Here is a 21,930-nt window from a genome sequence, read left to right on the forward strand (position 1 = left end):
CGTCACTGTAATTTCTATTTGCATGTTACTACCCTGATCACATTCATTCCCTGGATACCCATCCCAGAAGAAAAAACATCCAGTTAATGTACTGAAAAGCCAAGAAAAGGATAATTTCCTATGTATCACAGTGAGTTATGGAACAAGAGTTAACACATTAGGGTGAAAGGCTTTACCTCTCTCATCCAGTTTCTTTGCTGGTGAAGAAAACAGGAAGACTGGACCCATTCACATACAACTCAGAAAAAAAAATTTCAGAGGAAAACAAATAAGTGATGTACTATGTTATTTGTAAGAAGGGGTGTTCAAGAACAGACAGTCTGCAAGAGTATATGCTGCAGGCATTAGGACCACTTGCCTTGTAAAATGTTCCCAGGCTCCCAGCAGTCCTCTCAGTTCCCATTACACCTTGATCTCACACACTCCAGTTACAGCTGAAAGAAAAACAGTAAAAGGAGAGTAGATACTAAAGACTAGACTTGGGGATGGGAGGGAGGGTACGCTACTGAAGATGGACTTTCTTACAGATATATTATGGTATGTATGCAACTTTAACCAATTAAAAACAGATTGATCTACAGGTTGCTGAAGACAGGAGTCTCTAACAAATCCTCCTGTGTGACTACCATTCTGGAACAGGTCAGGAACAAAAGCAACACTGAAAGAAGTGGACTTGGAAAGAACATTAAAATTATAATATCTACCAATGGTTATGAGGGAAGATGAAGTTGCTACTGCACATAAGTTGTCAACATAATTATGGAAAAAGGCAGCATCTATTGCCATTGCTATAGAGAAAAGTGCTTTGGGAGACAACAAGTGTTCCAGCATTTGGAAAGATTTTGTTACATCAACAATATCTGAGCTGTGCACACAAAAGTCCTGGAAACATATACCACGCAGAAATTTGCTATATTAGATAATTCTTTGAAAAATATTCTCCTTGAGCAAGTCTTGTAGAATAAAACACAGCTTTATTATGAAAATGCAGTTAGTAAGCGCGTTCATGGGACTACCTCCCACTTCATCAGATGTGTAGTTCTTTCCTCCCCGTGTGTGTGAAGGCGTGTGTGTTGGGCCTTGTGTTGTTTTTTTAGCTTAACTATGTCTGAGGCCCCAAAAACCTTTTTCTCTAAATGCACAGAGTGTGGCCATAAGCTATCCCCGGTGGATGGCCACACTTGGTGTGTTATCTGCCTTGGGGTTGACCACCTTTCCTCAGGCTGCACTATTTGTGCAGCCTTCAACCCCAGGGCTCTAAAGGACAGGAGATCAAAGCGGATTCTGGCGGGACTTTTGCCCCCGGATTTGGCTTCGACCTCCTCTCCCTTGGTGGCACCTGCCATGGCCGTGGCAGTGCCCCATTCTACCCCTGCTCCACTGGCCGGGACTCAACCTCCCACCTTAGGCCAGGAGGAGAGGGATGCTAGGTGCGAGAAGAAGGAAAGATGCTCCGCTGGCTAAACAAGCTGCTTCTCCCAGGGCTTCCGGGCCTTCTCCTTCCTGGCTCCATTCACCTCGCTTCTCCCCGGAGCTGGAGGAGGAGACCCAGTCGCCTTCGAAATCATCGAGGCGGCACTTCCGGCCCACCTCGGTGGCCTCCTCTAGGTCCACCAGAAGCTTGTCCAATGCAGATATGGACCGGATGATGCATAGGTTCCTCTAGGCCCAGCTTCAGATGGGAGTGCTCATGCCCCCCCCCTCTGGGGGGGGGGAGCTCGACCCCCTTTTTCTCCCCGATTGCTCCTTCTCCGACCCACTTTCGGGGTTCGGAGCCTTCGGATCCGGGTTGCATAGGAGCTGGGGGAGGTTCGGCGCCGATAGTGTTTCGTACTTCGGCTCTGACCGCACCCTCGAGTTTGTTGGGTCCCTTTTCAGATCTAAGCTCGCGGAGCCAAGAGCTGAGCTTCAGATCTGGAGGGGTCAGTGTGTCTTCAGCTCTGTCTCGGTTAGAGCATACTGGCCCTTCAGATCAGATTGCTTTGGGGCCGGCCACGATCCACACATTGGATCCGAGGGGGCTGCTCTCAGATCCTAAGGAGGGCAGTTCTCCCTCGGCATTCGATGTAGTGGAGAGGATATTGTCGAGGGATTACAGGCCCCAGGCTCCGACTACACATCAACCCTGCACTCTCTCTCAGATGGGCCTACCTTCCATCACCCGGCCCCAGGGACAGCCTGCGCCTGCGTCCCAGGTGGTTCCCTTAGAGGAACAAGATGTGGTTGGTGAGGCCTCTTCGGACAGCCCCCTGAGGAGGTCCCTCACAAATGTAAGTGCAAGAGGAGGCACTTGGACTCACCTGAGTCTTTGACAGAAGACATGGACTTAGAGGAAGGGGAAGGTTCCCCAAGATCACGCCCCAAGGATGTCTCCTTAGGAGACATTATGGAAATGCTTCGAATTAGAGGGGGGTAGTCAGCCCAAAAGCCTTCCTCGGATGAGTCTGTATTCCTGGAGGCATTTGACACAGGCCCATCTACCTCTTGGGTGTCCCCTCTCGCCGATCCCCTGGTAGATCTCATCACTACCAAAGCATGGAAGGAACCGGACACTGCTGAGCCCATTCCAAAGAGACCGGCTAAAATCCTTAGCCCCCCCCCACTGATAGGGCAGTATGGAGCAAGGGTGCTCCTGTAGATGCCATGTTGGTGGCGGCTGCCACCAAGAGGGAACTTGACCAGGAGAGTTCCTCGGTCCATCCTCCTGACAAGGAGTCTTGATGGACCGCCTGGGGAAGCGGATGTTCACTTCAGCTACCTTCACGGTGAGGTCGCTGAACTATATGGCACACGTCATATGACTTCAGCGGGATCTTATCAAGGAATACGCTGGGTCGCCCCCCAGAGTCCCTGTCGACTGTGGATAAGAAGATGTTCTCAGCTCGAATGGCCACTCTCAAGTCCATCTCGAACACTTCTATGCGGCTCCTTTCCCATGCTACAGAAGGAGCCGCTAGAGCTAGTGGAGCGGGCGTTGTTTTGAGAAGACATGCTTGGCTCCACCTCTGCAACTTTGCAGAACCCTTCAAGGCATCTTTCGCAAATGCCCCTTTTGACGGTTCTTCGCTTTTTGGCAAGACCGTCCGTGACACACTGGTCCAGAGCGAGAAAGACGGGAAGATGTTGTCTGCTCCCCAGAGGTCCTTCACCAGGAACCAAAGGGGACAGAAGATGTGGTTCCGGAAGTCTCAACAGTCCCATTTTGCTCTGCACCCCTTGTCCTTCAGAGGCAGAGGAGGACAAGGTGGACGCCGGCCCAGAGGCAGAGGGGGACCGAAGAATTTCGGGTCGAGAAAACCCTTTTTGGATCGGCCCGCGCAACAGCCCTGAAAGGTTACCCGACTGTTCCACTCTGGAGGCAGTAAGGGGGCATTTCTCGAGGCAGCTAGCAGTTTGGGAGTCCATTACAACAGATCATTGGGTGCTTCAAATCTTATCCAGAGGTTACAAAATTCCCTTTCTGAATCCCCTGCCCAGACCGCGGAGCCTCCCTGATGTCCCACCCAATCAAAGGGAGGCAGTAGCCGCAGAAATAAAGCAGCTGCTAGAAAAAAGAGTGATCCAGCACGTCCCCCTAGGCCAGTCTGGATCGGGCTTCTACTCCAGGTTCTTTCTGGTGCCAAAAAAGATGGGGGACTTAAGGCCAATCCTCGACCTGTTCTTACTAAACCTGTCAGTGGCCAAAGAAGGAGAACAACTGGATGTGCTCAATAGACCAAGGATGTTTACTACCACATATTGATGGACAGATAGTCCAGAAGGTTTCTCCGCTTCCAGTTAGGAGCCAAGTCACTACCAGTTCAGGGCCTTCCCCTTTGGTCTCACCACAGCCCCCAGGGTGTTCACCAAAGTTTTGGCAGTAGTAGCTGCCCACCTGAGACTCCAGGGTATACAGGTCTTTCCCTACCTGGACGACTGGCTCCTGACCGCCCCCAACAGGCATCTACTATATTCAGCGAGAGATTACTTCCTCCACCTGACCTCCCGGCTGGGAATCACGATCAACCTCAACAAATCTTCCCTTCATCCAACCCAGATCTTAGACTTTATAGGAGCAAGATTAGACACAAACCTATTGAGAGTCTTCTTAACTCCGGACCGGATTCGTACCCTGAAGCTCCACGTACTGGCCCTTTTACAATCCTCGGCTCCTCCAGCGGAATTGGTTCTGAGGGCTCTAGTTTCCATGGCGGCCACGATCAATCTGCTACCTTTAGCGCACTTGAACATGAGAGTACTACAGTGGACATTGCAGGTTCAATGGTCCATCCTGCTACGCCCGCTGAGTGCACCTATCCCCCTCAGCAGGGTGTGCAGGAATTCCCTGCTCTGGTGGCTCCAATCACCGAACCTCCAGATAGGGCGCCCCATTTCTATGTCCCTGCCTCTAACCATGGTGACCACGGATGATTCTCGCCTAGGGTGGGGGTGGGCACTGTATGGGCAGAACCGTCCAAGGCACGTGGACCCATTCAGAGACCTTATTGCATATCAATGTCCTAGAGATGAGAGCGGTGCTTTTGGCGTTGCAAGCACTCCAAGCCCTTCTTCCCTTACGGACAGTTGCAATTCAGACAGACAACATGTCAGTGGTCTGGTATATCAACAAACAGGGGGGAACCAGATCCTACCCACTTTGTCGAGAGGCCATGAGAGTTTGGGAATGGGTGATCTCCACCAACCGCTTTCTCATAGTGACATATATTCCGAGTCGGTCGAACATCTTGGCAGACAGGCTGAGTCGGACCATACTCTCACTGTACGAGTGGTTTCTGAACCCCAGAATAGTGAAGCAAATCTTCAAGTGGGGTCAACCTTGCTGCGATCTCTTCACGTCTCCTTCGAACGCAAAGTGCAGCGACTACTTTGCTCTAATTCCCCCACCAGGGGAATCCCCCAGAGATGCTCTGGTGCATGTTTGGCCATCTGGTCTACTTTATTCTTATCCCCCTCTTCCCCTAATGCTAAAATTCTTGCAGAAAGCCCATCGGTTGGGGAGCAGAGTAATCCTCATAGCCCCATTCTGGCCTCGTCAAACATGGTTCCCATGTCTATGGTCTCATCTAGTGAATCCTCCATGGATTCTAGATCCCACCCTGGATCTGATCTCTCACCCATTGGGTTTACCAACTCTGAACCTGGACAACCTCAAGCTCACTGCTTGGCTGATCCAATTCCAGTAATAGTTAGGACTCCCGGTATCTCGTCCCCTGTTAAGGCTATTTTAGTGGCCGCTCATAAACCTTCTACGAGAAAGGTTTATAACAGCAAATGGAAACGCTTTACTATCTGGGCGGAGAATAGAAATTTGGATCCCTTTACAGCTCCCATACCAGCGGTGTTAGAACTTTTGTCAACCTTATTCAACCAAGGTGCTAGCTCTTCCACGGTCAAAGTCCAGTTAGCTGCAATTTCCCATTATCATGTGGGAAGTGACCTCGGTTCCTTAGCATCTTCCAAATTATGCAAGACTTTCTTAAAAGGCACCTTCCTCTTAAGACCTCCAGTGAAAGACACAGTCTCTCCATGGGATTTAACTCTTGTTCTCCAGTCCTTGACCGGTCCTCCGTTTGAACCTGCAGCATTGGTGGATCTGAAATACTTATCTTGGAAGACGGCCTTTCTCATTGCTATCACTTTGGCTAGAAGGGTTTTGGAGCTTCAAGCCCTTTGCATCAAACCACCGTACTTGGTCTTCCATAAAGATAGAGATTCCCTCAGGACCAATCCCTCCTTTCTACCCAAAGTTGCTTCTGAGCCCAGTATTAATCAATCTATTAATTTACCAGTTTTCTTTCCAAATTATCAAAGCAAGGGTGAATACAAATTGCATTCTCTGGACGTACATAGGCAACTGAGATTCTACTTGCACAGGACCACTGAACATAGGCAATCTGAGCAACTCTTTGTATCCTTTGTAAGACCCTCTTTGGGCAAACTAGTATCAAAAGTTACATTGTCCAGATGGATTTCCCAATGTATACTTCTTGCATATAAGAGTTCCGGAGACCTGAGAGAGTCCACGCTCATTCTACCCGATCGATCTCTACTTCTGCTGCCTTTTGCTCCAGAGTCTCCTTGGACGACATTTGTTCAGCAGCCACTTGGGCTTCATCCCATACTTTCATTAACCATTACAAGTTGGATCTAATTTCCAGAGGGAGAGCATCCTTTGGCTCTGCGTGCTCCGGAATATCCTTCCATGAGGATCCCCCAAGTTTGGGTAGCTGGGGACTCTGTCCCACAGGTTGATGGACAAATGAAGCTAACTACTTCAGATAAAGACGTTATACACTCACCATAACGTTCCATCTGAGTAGGTAAACTTCATTTGCCAGCAACCAACCCCCCCCCTCCAGCCCCCTAACCTATAGTGCGTCCTAGAAGGATTCCTTGTCCTTTTCTCCAGATAACACCAGGTTAGGAGTTGCAGGTGATCCTTTGTTGTAATATGCTGTTTTACTACAGCAAACTCGACTGAGGTCAGAGAGGGATGGCAGGGGATTATGGGTAAAGGGGAGGAGCTTGGAAGTCTGATCTTAGCTGTTTGAAGCTGCCGGCTCAGATCCGATACCACAGGTTGCTGACAAATGAAGTTTACCTACTCAGATGGAACGTTATGGTGAGTACATAACTTCTTTTTATGCTTCCTCTTTCAATAATCCGTCGAGTATGTCAAGGAGGAAACACTGTCAACACTAACAAGACCTTCTGCTCACCTTCAGTTTTGAGACATTACATGTTTCACTCCAAACTAAAAAATACTTTTTTTTCCCTCCCCTGGGAACCCTAGCTATCTCTCCCATTCCAATAAGATTCCAACATCTCCAGATTCACTGATTTGTGGCTATTCAGTTCAATCACTTTAGTAGTCTTCAAGACAACCTCACACTACATAAGGATATCTCCTTATGTACACTTGGGGCATCCTAGTTTTTTTTTAACATGCTCAGATCTTCATATTCCAAATAAATGAAATTTGACTGCCTATTTGATTGCCTATGCAAACTCCAAAGACCAATTACTGGTTACTAGGGGAATCAAAACTCTATAACCTAAACCAGTCTCTATCAACTTGATTCACATTTGCATCATTTCTAGGTAGCTTTTCTGAAGATGCAGCTCATGAATAAAGGACCATTACCCTTATAATTTACTACTAAATTATTACCAGTTGCAGTTATAAATATACGGCTGCCTCTCAAATGCCTCTAACATTCATTAAATAAGCTTTTAAAAATCAGAAAAGAAGTCTTACAGTGCATCATCAAGTTAGCTGTCTCTGGCTCACTCAGTATATATTGTAGATAAAGTAATAAGCAAGACATTTGACATGAATTTGACAGAAGTAGCAGTATAAAAGATTTCATGTGCTGAATGATGACAGAAGAGATGGAAAACAATGCAGAAAATTTGATTTGGGGGAAGAAATGGCTAGCAGTATAGAGCAAGAGGTACAGACTGGACTGAACCAAAGTGATATGGACATGGTGCAAAAAATAGGAAACAATTATTCAACTAAATGTTAAAATGTGAAGACTGTATTGAAACAGCTCAGACAATTTGTGGCATTTTTCAGGACTACTAGTTAGATATGCATAATGTTTGGAAATGGCTGCAACTAAGGACAGTGAGCTTCTGCTTGATTAACAAGTCCCCATAACTCTACTCTGTGACAAGTTGGCAAAATTATAGAAAAGGCTCTGGAAACAGAATGTCAACTGGAATATGTAGAGCAACTGCTAAAACTGGTGGAAAATAAAAAAAAACTCACAGGAAAAATCCAACACTGGATGAAATATTGGAAGATGTGATGTGCCAAGACTTTGTAAAACCCATGATGAAGCAGAAAACAGTGATCTCAAAGTTTTCAATGAAACTGATTCAACTACCGTTCAGTGAATCTGACAGGAAATCCGGGAAGCTCATTTTTGTTACTTGGTATGAAATGAACAAGTTTTGAAATGGCTGGGGTAACCTGGCAATAAATTTAACACTGCTAGATCTATTTATGTGCATCATGATTATTCAGAGGTTACATTTCCACAGAGACCGTGCTGCAGTTTGTTGAGGCCACTAAACTGTAAAAGATGAAAACTGAAAAATTAAATCTCTTTCAAAAAAACACTGAAGGTTAACATTTACAAATGCAGAGGAAGCTACATCCAGGATAAGGGAGTTACCCAATCATTTATCTTATGGACTAGCTGAGAACGGCTGTACAGCTACTTCAAATCTGGAGACTTTGCGGGTTCTGTGGAAGTGTTTGACAAATAGGAAGCAAAAATCGATTTACATACATAAAGCAGACTGCTTATGCTTAATACCAATAGGCTCTTGTTGCTTGAGAGATTAAATATTTCTACACGAGAAAGTATGAACTACTACCAAAGACTGCATGTTTCACTAAGGTAAGAAAAAAAGTAACCGTACTGGGAAATATACACATGACAATATTTTTTATACGCTAGCAATGTTTACTCACAAGGGCTTAGTGTTTACAGAAGGTCACAAATGATGTTTGCGCTGGGAAAGAAAACTGAAGTGCATATGAGAAGATGCCTTTTATAGGTCAGTATAGTTATCAAACAAGCATTAGTATTTAATAGGAGTTTGCATTAAGAGACACTGCCTTACTACTATTTTTTTTTAAATGCAAAAAGTTTTAAGCTTATATATAGCAGATGTTAATTAAAGTAATTAAATCAGACAATTTTATGTTTGGTCTCCCACCATAACATCTAACTTTGGTTCATTCAGATTTTACAAGGCAGAATTAAATTTTAGTCAATCAAGATGGCCAAAGACCATTCATCTTTTAGATAGTTAATTTAAAAAGTAGGATTATGCGTGATTTACAGTTCTATGAATTAGTGTGAACAACATATGGAAACTTAACATAGCCATCAAATACGGTAAGACAGTTTAAAATGTGATAGTTAACAGAGATTTTAATCATTGATAATACTTGCATTTTTTGCTAATACTTGAATTTCTGCCTAACATTGTTTATTGATGTATACTGGATGGGCAATGACACTACTGACATACGGCAATATTTTTAAATTACTTCCTGTACAATAATTGAAGGGATGAATTTTTTTCTTATTTTTTTCTGTGCAAGGATAGCAGTCATTTTAAATTTTGCACAGGCACGGAAAATACTTTTACAGATTTACTGTCACCTGGCCAAAAACAACCCCATTATCAATAACTGTAAATTATTTCATATTAGTCAATACCTGGCACTCATGGTACTGTAAGACGTGAACAGGTGTTGATGTTACACTTTTTTTTAATGTTTTTACTGAGGTATTTACTGACATTCGAAGCAGCAGTTTAGGGACATGCAAGTTTACTTAAAGTATTTAGCCAGGTTGTATTTGCACTTTTTTTTTTTTTTTACTTTGTGTCGTTGATTGTTAGCAGCAGGCAATACAGCCCTGACATCAATCAGAATGCATCAATTACTAGTAAGCCTGCTCCAATCTGCAGGCACATTGTATTGGAGCAGTACAACCAACAATAGCCAACTTATGGTTCTTCGCATTTAAAAAGGCACCCATCTCATTCAAAAATCAAGCAAATGCAATGCAAGGTAACTTTATAAGATACCACATAATTTGCACACATTACTTCCTAAACAAAATGATATTCTACTAGTTTTCCACTTTTATTATAAACTCTACAGACAGCTCATGCAATGTGGAATGATGAACGAGTTACGCTATTCAATTACATTTAATGCTTTAATCTCATTTTCTAAACAGATACCTTTACAGTCGCAAGTTATGCACAACACTTCCTACTATCAACCTATTGCAATGCCTCCTCATATTACCCATATACATTCATTAACAGAACAGCATATAGCAAAAATATGTGCTAGTTAATAAGCATCCACAAAAGAAGGGATACAGAAATTACAGACATCTGACACCATGATTGCAAATACTTGTGTATGCCAATCCCACCAAACTGCTACAATTAGTGTACATATGCAGAAATTCCTTTAGAGCAGATGTGCAGTAAACCTAATACACTCAGCAGTTTCTACACTAAATATTAAATAAAATGTATACTTAGGAACTTAACAAGAGCTTTTTGCCAAAAGTAAACACTATTCCAGGATGCAATTCAGTCAAAGTCAAAACCACGGCTGCATTATTTTTAGCATTCATTACGACTGTCGCAGCTGCTTTTCCTCATCCTGGATGAAATGGATTTTACACTCATGACCTGTAATATCACATCAGCAGTAATTTAAAACTTTTATTAATTTAACCGATTAATGCAATGTGGCCATAAAATCAAATTAAAATTTGCTGGACAACATTCAAAACACAGCAACCATGTTGTTGCAAAAAATGCAGTAATTATATCTAATTCAAGGCCTTCAGGCTATGACATCTTACCAAAGGTCTAAGCTTACCTTTATACATATATGGATCTTGGCAGTATGGAACTACCTTAATCCACATACATCAAATGTGGAAGGAAAAAGGGGAAGGCTTAAAATATTACCCTGAAATTCAAAGAATAAAACTAAGGGGAAAAAATCAGCTGAAGCTATGCTGTTTTACTCTTCTTAAGTAGGTAAAACGCCTTGTCATCCTGCTATACTGAACTGCATTTTAAAATGTGCTACAAACAGCAGGACAAACCAGAGGGGCAATCTGCTCTGTTACATGACAGCTTAACTTTAGGACAAATGGGTGCTGTGCTACAAAAGTAAATCAAGGTGCCAAGCTGTAAAAGAAGCTCTGTCACCCCATTGGGAAAGGTCAATGTACACAATAAACAAGTAAAGGAAACGTAAAAACATAAAAACTATAACTGGGGACACAAATTCAACAATAGTTTAATTTTACCACTTTCAAACTCTGGCTGCTTAAGTACAGGACCTCAAAAGTTCATAAATACTACAGTCACAATTGTACACCAAATGATCAAATACATTCACAATAAAAGGCAAACCTTTTTGGAAACAAAACCCTCCAGGGTCCAGATGGTTTGATAAACTGTAGCTGCAAACTAAGAAAGAAGCACTATTCCAGACAGCTCTTGACATCTGTATGTTATGCTGAGATTGGTGTTCATAATTTGTACTAGGCTTAGACCACTGAGGAGCCTAGATCAGCTTTTCCACTGTCTCAGAGCACCGTCTGGTTAAGCGATTTGTTCAGAATTACACAGAAGGCAAAAAGAGGCTGGGAAAATGAAACCCTGGGAGGAGTTCATTAACAAATCTAGTCTTAATCCACTAAGATAACTGCTAGACTAAACGGCTGGACTGGGTGAGTTTTCCTGTATGCACACATCTCACAACAAAGCCCCGAGAGACACACCCTTCCATGTTTAAACAGATTGGTCATTACAAACTTAGCAGTATTTGAACTTCAAAAGCTAATGCATTCATTTCATATTCTAGCAAAAAAAGTATGAAGCATAGGCAGGGGATGAGGCATATTACATACACACACACAAACACACACACACTTATATGCAGGAGACTATGACCCAGCATCTATCTCAGTTATGGGTATCTGTAGCTAGTCAATGCTTTGTTAGCTTATTTACTTTTTTTATTGAACTTTCTTACTGTGGTAAGGCACTGACCCCAATGGACCCTTTTCAGACTCAGCCCAATTTGCATAACACAACAGTGAATTACAAAAATAAAATACACAAATTAAATTTAGACATACAACTACATTAAATACATGCAAAAAGTACAAGTAGATAAAAAAAGACTGAAAAGCTATATATCATTAGTTTCTCACTAATGAGGTTTAGCGTGCAAGTTACATAAAAGATACACAATACTAAGTCAGAAAAGGAGAAAAACAGATTAAAGATATTAAGATGGGACAGTTAATGGAAAAGGGTAACAAAAGTGGAAAAAAAGCAGCAAGTAATGTGATTGCCAGTTTTAACACCACCTCTGACTATTACCGATTGCTCTTACCTACACTTTTCACTGTATTACTATACCTGCTCAGTTAAAAGTTCAATGAACTAAGTAATGTATATAAAGAAGTTCTAGGAAGCCAATGCACATCTGTTCAGTTACTTTTACCTCCAAAATGCACCTTTTAAAATGGGAAAACTTAGCAGCTATTCAGAGAATATACAATTTTCAGCTCACTGTCTTTCAGATCATCTACTATACACCCATGTCTCATTCATTCTCTCCTAACACTATGCAGATCAACAAGAAATCTTCTCACATGTAACCACCTTCTCCATGGGTGGTTAGGCACAGAGACCAATGTTAACAAAAGTATAGGTTTGGCAGCAGCCATGGACTCCACTAGAATGTGAGCATTGTGTTTATTTCCGTTTCAAGCCCTTTGAGGTTACATACATGCAAGACTTTAAATGGATACTGTATTTAAGTATGCATTTCCAAACAGCCCTTTTGATTCACGGATATGCAGCAAGTTCATTAGGTTTGGGTCTTGCCAGGCATAATTCAACCCTAAGAAGTCTATACAATACAGAGAACAGTGATAGGGACTTTAATTGGTCTGTGTAAAGCACATTCTACAGCCCCTTGATAATCTTTGTTAAACCTCTGAGGTCTTTCAAACTGGTGCAGGTGCTTTGTACGATACATGCCTAATGGGGCGTTATATTCAATTATGGGCCGGATTAGTGCCGAGTATGGAGGAGTTCTAACCTCTTTTGCTCTCAAGGCGATGCCTTTAAGTGTTCTACATGGAAAACTTTCCTTAGTACAGTAGACACAAGGTGGTTGAAGTCAAGATCATAGTCAGCTTGTGATTCCAGGTCCCTTACCACTTCGTGGGTATTGCTGTTGATTTGATAGTGTCAAGGGACATTGTGCCAAAGGAAATGCTGATACATTTCTTTGCATTCAGTTTGAGACCATGACTAATAACACCAGTCGTTGTTGTGTGTGCGAGACCCTCCTGGAGTACATGGACATCATTTGAGGATTCAATGAGTACAGTTTGCAGTCATCTGCAAACTTTGTCAGACACAACCCTTTAGTTTTGACCTGAACTTCTGAGAAATATATACCAAACAGTAGGGGCCCCTGCACTGACCCCTGTGACACCCCACTGGTAACAGGTCTGCTGGTTGATGTGAAGTCACCCACTTTGACAGTGCGTGCCTGGCCTGTGTGCCAGTTGGCAATCCATATTGCAATGAAGGGGTTTACATTCAGTTTGCTAAGTTTAATCGATAATGCCTGAATGTGGGATTGTGTCAAAAGCCTTTGCCAAGTTGAGGTATGGTGTTTGTACAGATCTGCCCTCATCAATGGCCCTGGTCACAGTTTCAAAAAAATCCACCAGATTTAACTGGCGGGACCTACCCTTGGTGAAACCGAATTGGGTAGGATCCAGGGTTTGGAGGTCACTTTTGCCTTTATTTATGCAGTCCATAATGATATGCTCCATGACCTTACAAATGAAACTGGTCAGGCTTATGGATCTAAATTCCCTGGGTCTGTTGCTAGGCCACCTTTCTGGAGGGGATTAAATGTTGCTGTTTTGCATTCCGCAGGAACAAAGCCTGTGGTTAGGCTAAGATTGAAAAGGGTACTTGGTGGTGATGCTAGTTCATGTTTTAACCTGTTTAGAAGAGAGCCTGGGATGTCGTCTGGTCCCATAGAGGCTATTTTTTTTTGCCTTGGACATGCTTTGAGGACCTGCTGTTCAGATATGTAGGGTTTGGGTGGGGGGAGTTTGGGGGAAGGTTTGTGATGAGTTAGGAGGGGATAAGGGAGTGAGATTTTTGCCCAACCTAAATGCTAGCAGGTTTACTATCTCTGTCGAGTCAGTGTGTATGATACTGTTGTCCATTAGCTCTGCACATGCTTGGTTCCTACCTTTTAGGCTATGTACGTAGCTGTGAAAGGCCTTATGGTTATCCTTGGCTGCACTTGCCAAGTTTCTCTCAAAGGAGCCCTTGGAGGATCTGACAAGTTGTCTTATTTGCCTGTTGAGGCTGAGAAGGGTGCTTTTCCATTGCTAGGGCTTTGCCTTTGTTTTCTTGGACAGCAACTTTTTGTGTTTATTGCAAAATTTATTGATGCTGGATTTCCACCATGGCAGCTTGTTTTTACTTGGGGCTCTGGCTTTGACTCTTTCTGGTACAGCTGAGTTTATACACTTATGCAAGTGATTGTATAGGGCTTTAGTGTAAGCTTCGGTTTATTTTAGTTAATATGATAGGCAGCTGGAGAACTGGCCCTATTTTTTGGTAAAATCTGACCTCAGTGAGGATCAACAGTATAGGGTACAAAACATAATACACAGTCTATGGCCAGCCTGTACAAGAGGTATGTGTGGTGCCTTCTTGTTTGATGATGCACCACATCACTGTGGTGTTATCTGTTAATATGAGTAGGGGTCCTGGTTGCCAGTCTGTTACTGAATACAATCAGAGACCTCAAGACCACATCAGCTCTGACACTAATATGCTTGCTAAGTAGTCCTGTTTTTCAAGTACCCAGGACTTTTTTCTCTTTTGAATGCCCTCTCCCAAACTAGGTCAAACGTTAGGGCCTGGATGCTCATCTCCAGCAAAAATTAAACTCCCTGGATGGCCTTGATGGTTTCCAGTAAACACAACAGCCCCTTCTTGATGCATGGGACGAGAAGAATAGTAGTCTAAAAAAATATGGATGTTGGCACCGATCCACTGCAATTTCCTCATGAAGTCTGGCTAAGGGAGTCACAAGTATGCATAATACTATGCATCCTAGGAGCCTCAGGAGCATTCTAGCCAAAATGGTTTCCAGTTTTGACATTTTCTGTAAGCATAGGGAAAGGAAAGTACAGTTTTGTACCTACCATAAATGTAGATGTTCAAGTGTTCACACTGCTGCAGTCATTACACTTGGGGTTATCCTGCCGTCAGGTGGTCCCGCAGTCAGCCAGAGTTCCAAAGACTTGGTCCGGCGTCGGTTGCTGTCACTTCTTCCCTGACGTCAGTGCACCAGGGGTATATAAGATGCATCCAACACCATTTTCTTCAGTTTTTCTTGCCCCAGATGTCAGGTGCCCCACAAGTAGGTAGGCAATACATATTGCTAATAAAAAATATACATATAAAATAAAAACAATACCTTCAGTTACAAGCAAATACACCACAAAGGTAGTATAGGATAGAAAGGCATAGATAAGTCCAGCTAGTTCAGAGGGGATGGAGGGAGGGTAACCTGGACTGCAGCAGTGTGAACACTCGAACATCTACATTTATGGTAGGTACAAAACTGTACTATGTTCATCGTGTTACACTGCTGCAGTCATTACACTTGGGTAGAATCCCAAAGCTAAGGTTGGGTGGCTGGTCTATAAAGAGTTAGGATTGGCTATGAGGCCCTGCAGAACTGCAGTGGCAAATCCTGCTCTGGATTTAGAGTAAAGAGGCAAGTGGTAATGCTTGGTAAAGGTGTGCACTGAACTCCAAGTTGCAGCCTCCAAAATTTCCTTGGAAGGTACTCCTCTGAGAAAGGCTGTTGAAGTGGCTGTTACCCTGGTGGAATGTGGCCTAATGTTATTAGGGACTGATTTTCCATGCTGTGAGTAGCAGTAACAAATACAGTGTCCTATTAATTTGGATATAGTCTGCTTTGAGATAGCCTTGCCCTGTGATCCTGCAGCATATGCTACAAACAGTTGCTCAGATTTCCTGAAAGCTTTTGTTTTGTCCAAGCAGAAGCATAACTGCCTGTGTATGTCCAAAGAGTGCAGAAGTTTCTCCCCTTTATTCTGGGGGTTTGGATAAAAAGTTGGCAAATGGATGGTTTGTTTAAGAGCCACACTAGATACCACCTTTGGCATAAAGGTAGCGTTTGTCCTTAAAGAAACCCTGTCCTGATGAAAAATTATAAAAGGTTCCACTGCCATTAATGCCTGTAGCTGTGAGACTCTTCGTGTTGAAGTTACTGCCAGGAGCAGAGCTGTTTTCCATGATAAAAATTTTAGATCGGCTGTATTGGTTGGCTCAAAAGGTGGCAGGGTCAATTTTTCCAAAACGAAATTGAGGTCCCAAGTTGGTGTTGGTGCTCTCCGGGGCGGTCTTATGTTTTTAGCCCCTCTGAGGTACTGCTTTAGCAAGGGATGAGAGAATAAAGGAGGATCCGTGTTGTAATGTGCTGAAATGGCAGAGGCGTGGATCTTAATTGATGAGAAGGATAGGCCTTTGTCCAGCATCTCAGTTAAGTATTGTAAAATCTGAGGAATGTTTGGGACAAGAGGGTCAAGGTTTTGAGCCTGGTTCCAGGTGCAGAATCTCTTCCATTTTTCTGAGTAAGCTTTCCTGGTGCTAGGCCTCCTGGCATCCAAAATGACATCCATGACAGCTTTAGAGAGAGGTGTTGTCTGTTTGACTAATGAATCTGCCATGCAGCCAGGTTTAGGGTTTTGAACTGACCGTGCAGGATCGGATTGTTTTGTTGAGTCAGAAGGTGTGGAATTTGAGGCAAAATCCATTGTGGGCCTTGAGCGAAGTTCTTTAAGGTTGGGTACCAGTGCCGGCGTGGCCAGTCTGGAGCAATCAGGATCATCTGTGGTTTTTCTCGTCTGGCTTTTAGGAGTACCTTTGATAGGAGAGGCAGTGGTGGGAAGGCATAAACTTTTAGGCTTTTCCAGCTGAATGAGAGAGCATCCACTTTCCATGCTTGTGTGTGATAAGTCCCTGTGCAGAATTTTTGTAGTTGGCAATTCAGTGGGGAGGCAAAAAGATCTATGTTTGGGCATCCCCATTTTTGCGTTACCTTGCTGAAGATTTGTGGATTCAATTTCCATTCGTGAGGGTCCATGATATTTCTGCTTAGATCGTCTGCCAGAGTATTTTTCTTTCCTGGCAGGAATTGTGCTTGCAGATGAACTTGATACGTTAGAGCTGTGTTCCACAAGGTCATGGCTTGCCTGCATAGGGGATAAGAATGAGTGCCCCCTTGCTTGTTTATGTACCACATTACTGTGGTGTTGTCTGTCTTTAGTAATAATTGTGCTGGATGCAGAAGGTCCTTGAAAGCTGTTAGGGCATTTTGAACAGCCAACATCTGTTTTTGATTGATGTGAAGATGCATTTGGTCTGTGGTCCACTTGCCCTGAATGCATTTTCCTGCCATGTGTGCTCCCCAAGCGTAATCCGAAGCATCTGTTTTTAGAGTCTGCCTGGCTGTGGGTAGGGTAAAAGGCTGACCCTTGCTTAGGTGACATCCCTGTGCCCACCATCGAAACTCCTGTTGTAGGCAGGGAATCATTGGCATTACTGCTTCTAAATTGTGAGAGTGTTGAGTCCAAACACTTTTTAGGTACCACTGTAATTTCCTCATATGCAGTCTGGCATATGGTAGTAGTAGTAGTATGCAGGATGCCATGAATCCCAGGGCCTGCAGAATTTTTCTTGCAGGGAGATGGGCCTTTTTTGCCATTAATTGAAAATATTGAGTTAGATTAACTTTTTGTCTGGCGTGAGATAAGCCATCTGGGCCGTTGTATTTAAGCTGGCACCCAGGAATATAATCTGTTGTGAGGGCACTAGTTTTGACTTCTTTTTGTTTACTGTGTACCCTAGAGAAATTAGCAACCTTTTTACAAACACCAGATGCGGTAGAAGAATATTCTTTGTCTCTGCTTGAATGAGGCAGTCATCCAGGTATGGATAGATTTTAATTCCTTTTTGTCTGCAAAATGCAATTACTTGTGCCAGGCACTTTGTAAAGACCCTGGGCACAGTAGATAAGCCAAAGGGCAGTGCAGAGAATTGGTAGTGCATTGTACCAGCTTTGAATCTGAGGTATCTTCTGCAATTTTGTCTGACAGGGACATGCAGGTATGCCTCTTTGAGGTCCAGAGTAACAAGCCAAGCCTTCTTGCCCAGCATGGGTAGAAGCTGCTGTAATGTCAACATTTTGAATTTGGGAATATCCAGGTAAGTATTTAGAATTGAAAGGTCCAGTATGGGCCTCCAGGCCTTGTCCTTTCTGGGGACCAGGAAGAGTCTTGAGTAAAATCCTTGTCCTTGTTCCTGTTGTGGTACTTTTTGAATAGCTCTCATGTCCATGAGGGCTGAAATTTGTTTTTGTGCCTCTGCCCATTGATTTTGTGGCAGGTCTGGCATTCCTTTTAGCCGTGGTAAAGTATGAAAATGGAACCTGTAACCTTGAGACACAATATTCAGAACCCATTTGTCTTGGGTGATTGTTTGCCAGTTTTGAGAAAAAAGTGCTAGTTTTCCCCCTAAGGGGGCTGCCAAAAGGGAAGTGCTTGGCGTACAAAGGGGGAAGTCATTGGGACTGTTTTCTGTAAGGTTGAGACTTATCCTCACTTCCTTTTGGGGTTGAGGTGCCCCACTGTCATTGTCTGTTAGAGCCTTGGGGTTGAGACCTGCCCCTTGGGTGTCTGTATCTGCCTCTCTGTAGACTGTCCGACACTGGAGAGGACCAACTCTTTGTTGGCCAATTTCTGCTAAATCGAGGTGGCTGTACCTGTAAGAAATCCTTGACTGTTTGCATAGATTTGGCTTTATCCTCCATTTTCTTTAACACCTCTTCTGCCTTAACACCAAACAAGGTATCATGCTGCAAAGGAGCATCCAATAATTTTGCCTTAACATGATCAGGTAAACTCTGTTCCATTAACCAAGCATGTCTTCGAATCACAGAACCTGTAACTGCGGCTCTACAAGAGGCCTCTAAAGAATCAAAACCACATTGCAGAGTATGTTTTCCCACCTGTTCTACTGCATGTAATAAATCCTGCATTTCTTTATAATCAGGAGCTTCTGAGCTTGTAAGCATTTTCTGTTTTAACTGAGCCATTAAATATTGTTGGCACTTAAGCATGTGAAACTGGCAATTTAAAGCCCTTACTGCTAAAGTTGCAGAAGTGTAAACTTTCTTCCCCCATCTATCCAAAGCTCTGGAATCTCTGTCAGAGGGTACTGGATTTTTTGCAATGGAAGCCTTAACCTCTTTTGGAGCCTGGGAAATAGTTTCTGGATCAGCAGAAGGGTTTTTATAAAGAAAGTTGTGAGAGTCAGGGACTCTGTAATACCTATTTGGCTTGGCTGGTGCAGGGGGCAAAGAATCAGGAAATAAGCTGGATTCAGAGAACACATCATCCACAATATCTAGCACAGGCGGAATAGCCAGGGGCCTGTGCTGAGGCAATAAAAGGAAATCCCTGAGCCTTTTCTTGGATTCTGAATAATCCTGACTTTCCCAATGGAAATGCTCCCTCATGGTATGTAAAGTTTCCCCAAAAGAATAATCCTCAGGAGGAGAGGATGAAGGGATATATTCTTCAGCATCAGAGTCCTCATAGGGGGGGGTAGACAGTATCCCTGGTCTGAAGAGGAATCAGAGGAAATGGAAACCTGATCAGAGGAATCATAGTCTGTACCCTGCCTAGGCCTTTTCTCAGGAGGGGGATGGGAACCCCTGATTAGAGTAATGAGGTCTTCGGCCATTTTAAGCATCTGTTTCTTAGGCATGGAGGACTGTCCAGGAGAATGCTGTACTTGCTTCTTTGTCTTTAATGGTACTTTTGTCTTGGCTGTTGCTTTGATGTTAAGTTGTGAAGGTCTGAAAACACCCTCAGAAGCCGATGCTTGCTCAGCGGCTTCGGACCCATCTGAGGGATTAGATTCCATAGGCCCAATACCTTGAGTTTCCAGAGGCCTAGTTGTCTCCACGTGGGAGTCGGAGGCGGCCTGCGGCTCTGAGGTAGCGGGTGTCAGGGGCTGCGAAAGCGCCTCACTGAGAACCGGTGAACCAGTGACTGGCCTAGAAGAGGTTTCATCAGTTTTGGACCTCTGATGCCTGTCTTTATCTTTGTCTTTGCATTTTTTCGGAATTGCGGTCGTCGGTTGATCTGACGGCATAGTATAATTGAACCTTCGGCCAAAGTAGTGCAAAGCAAAATCAAAACATCTTTTTATAGTGCGTTTGTTAAATTTAGCACAAAACTGACAACTAGTGACATCATGATCAGGGCCTAGGCATGGAATACAGTAAGAGTGGAAGTCCTTATGAGGTATTTGCTTCCCACAAGAAATACAATTATTAACTTTTTCTGACCGGTCTGAGGCAAGAAAAAAGTTTCCCCAACGGGGTACTTAGCTTTACTGAAGACTTCGGATCTGAAATTCGACTTCAAAAATCTCAGATGTCGGCCGACCGGCACTTGCGAACTGCTTCTGCTTCGGGCACCGCGCGGCAAGAAAGACTGAAGAAAATGGCATTGGATGCATCTTATATACCCCTGGCTCACTGACATCAGGGAAGAAGTGACAGCAACCGACACTGGACCAAGACTTTGGAACTCTGGCCGACTGTGGGACCGTCTGACAGCAGGATAACCCCAAGTGTAATGACTGCAGCAGTGTAACACGAACATCAAGATGTTTACTTGGAGAAAATAGGCTTTTTGGTCCCTGGAGTCCAGATCTGCTCCTAAAAGGGTTACTCTTGCACAGAGAGCAGAAGATATGACATCTGATGCATCAGCAAGAAAGTACAGTTGTGTACACTTACTATAAATGTAGATATTAGAGTGTATTCACTGTTGCAGTCATCACATTTGAGTTACACTGCCCTGGTAGCCCTCAGCCAGCCCAAATATCAGAGGCTTAGTATTTCTGCGTCGGTTGCTGTCACTTCAGGACTGACGACAGATCATCAGTAGTATAAAGTAAGGCAGCCGGCCCCATTACATCAGTTTTTCTTGCCCTAACCTGTCAGGAGCCTCCAAGTAGGAGCCAGGTTCTGGTGGAAGAACCCCACCCTAGAAAGTAAATACCAATATGTCCCCTGTAAGGAAAGAGAAGAAAAAAGGGGGAATGGATGGAGGGAAACCAAGACTGCAACAGTGAATACACTCCAACATCTACATTTATGGTAAGTGTACACAAATGTACTATGCTCTTCGTGTTTCACTGTTGCAGTCATCACATTTGGGTTGATTTCCAAAGCTAATGAAATGGGTGGAGGCAGTCAAGGAAACTAGGGGCTGGCTAGGATGCCCTGCAAGACTGCAGAGGCAAACCCTGCCCTGGAGTTGGAGAAGCAAGGCAAGTGGTAATGTTTGGTAAAAGTGTGAACAGATGTCCAGGTGACAGCCTCCAGGATGTCGCTGGTGGGGACTCCTCTGAGGAAAGCTGCAGAGGTGGAAGCTGCTCTGGTGGAGTGAGTCCTGACCCCCTTGTGGGGAGGGCTTTCTGTGTTGTTTGTAGCAGAAATAGATGCAGTGTGCTATCCATTTGGAAATGGTTTGTTTGGAGATGGCTTTGCCTTCTGCCCCTGTAGCAAAGCTAACCAACAATTGATCAGACTTTCTGATGGATTTAGTCCTGTCTAGATAGAATCTGAGCTGTCCATGCACATCTAGAGAGTACAGGATCCTTTCCCCCTTGTTCTGGGGATTAGGAAAAAAGGTGGGAAAATGAATGGATTGGTTGAGAGCCACACTGGACACCATCTTGGGCATGAAGGATGGGTTAGTCCTGAGGGATACCCTGTCAGCACAGAAGATGATGAAGGGTTCCACAGCCATGAGTGCTTGCAGTTCGGAGACTCTTCTGGCTGAAGTGATGACCAGAAGGAGAGAAATTTTATCTCCGCAGAAGAAGCTGGTTCAAAGGGGGGCAGGGTGAGCTTTTCCAATACAAAGTTAAGGTCCCAAGCTGGGGTTGGTGCTTTTCTGGGTGGCCTCAAGTTGCTAGCCCCTCTTAGGAACTGTTTGATCAAGGGGTGTGAGAAAAGGGGCTGTTCAGTGGGAAAATGAGCAGAGATAGCAGAGGCATGAATTTTAATAGAGGTAAAAGAGAGGCCACTGTGAAGTAGGTCAGCTAAGTAATCCAGGATGAGAGGGAGGGAGGGCTGTGCCATACTGGCTCCCTTAGCCTGAATCCAGGCGCAGAACCTTTTCCATTTGTCAG

The 21,930-nt window shown here is 43.9% G+C and overlaps 1 protein-coding gene across 5 annotated transcripts in view; it reads right to left on the bottom strand.

Annotated features, from left to right (window-relative positions):
* Positions 1 to 21,930, bottom strand: part of ELF1 (E74 like ETS transcription factor 1) — a 960,524-nt gene that overhangs the window by 82,237 nt on the left and 856,357 nt on the right. The window lies entirely within an intron of this gene.

The sequence above is a fragment of the Protopterus annectens genome, chromosome 5.part0 (genome assembly GCF_019279795.1).
Source record: "Protopterus annectens isolate FY-2018-M chromosome 5.part0, PAN1.0, whole genome shotgun sequence".
Lineage (NCBI taxonomy): Eukaryota > Metazoa > Chordata > Ceratodontiformes > Protopteridae > Protopterus > Protopterus annectens.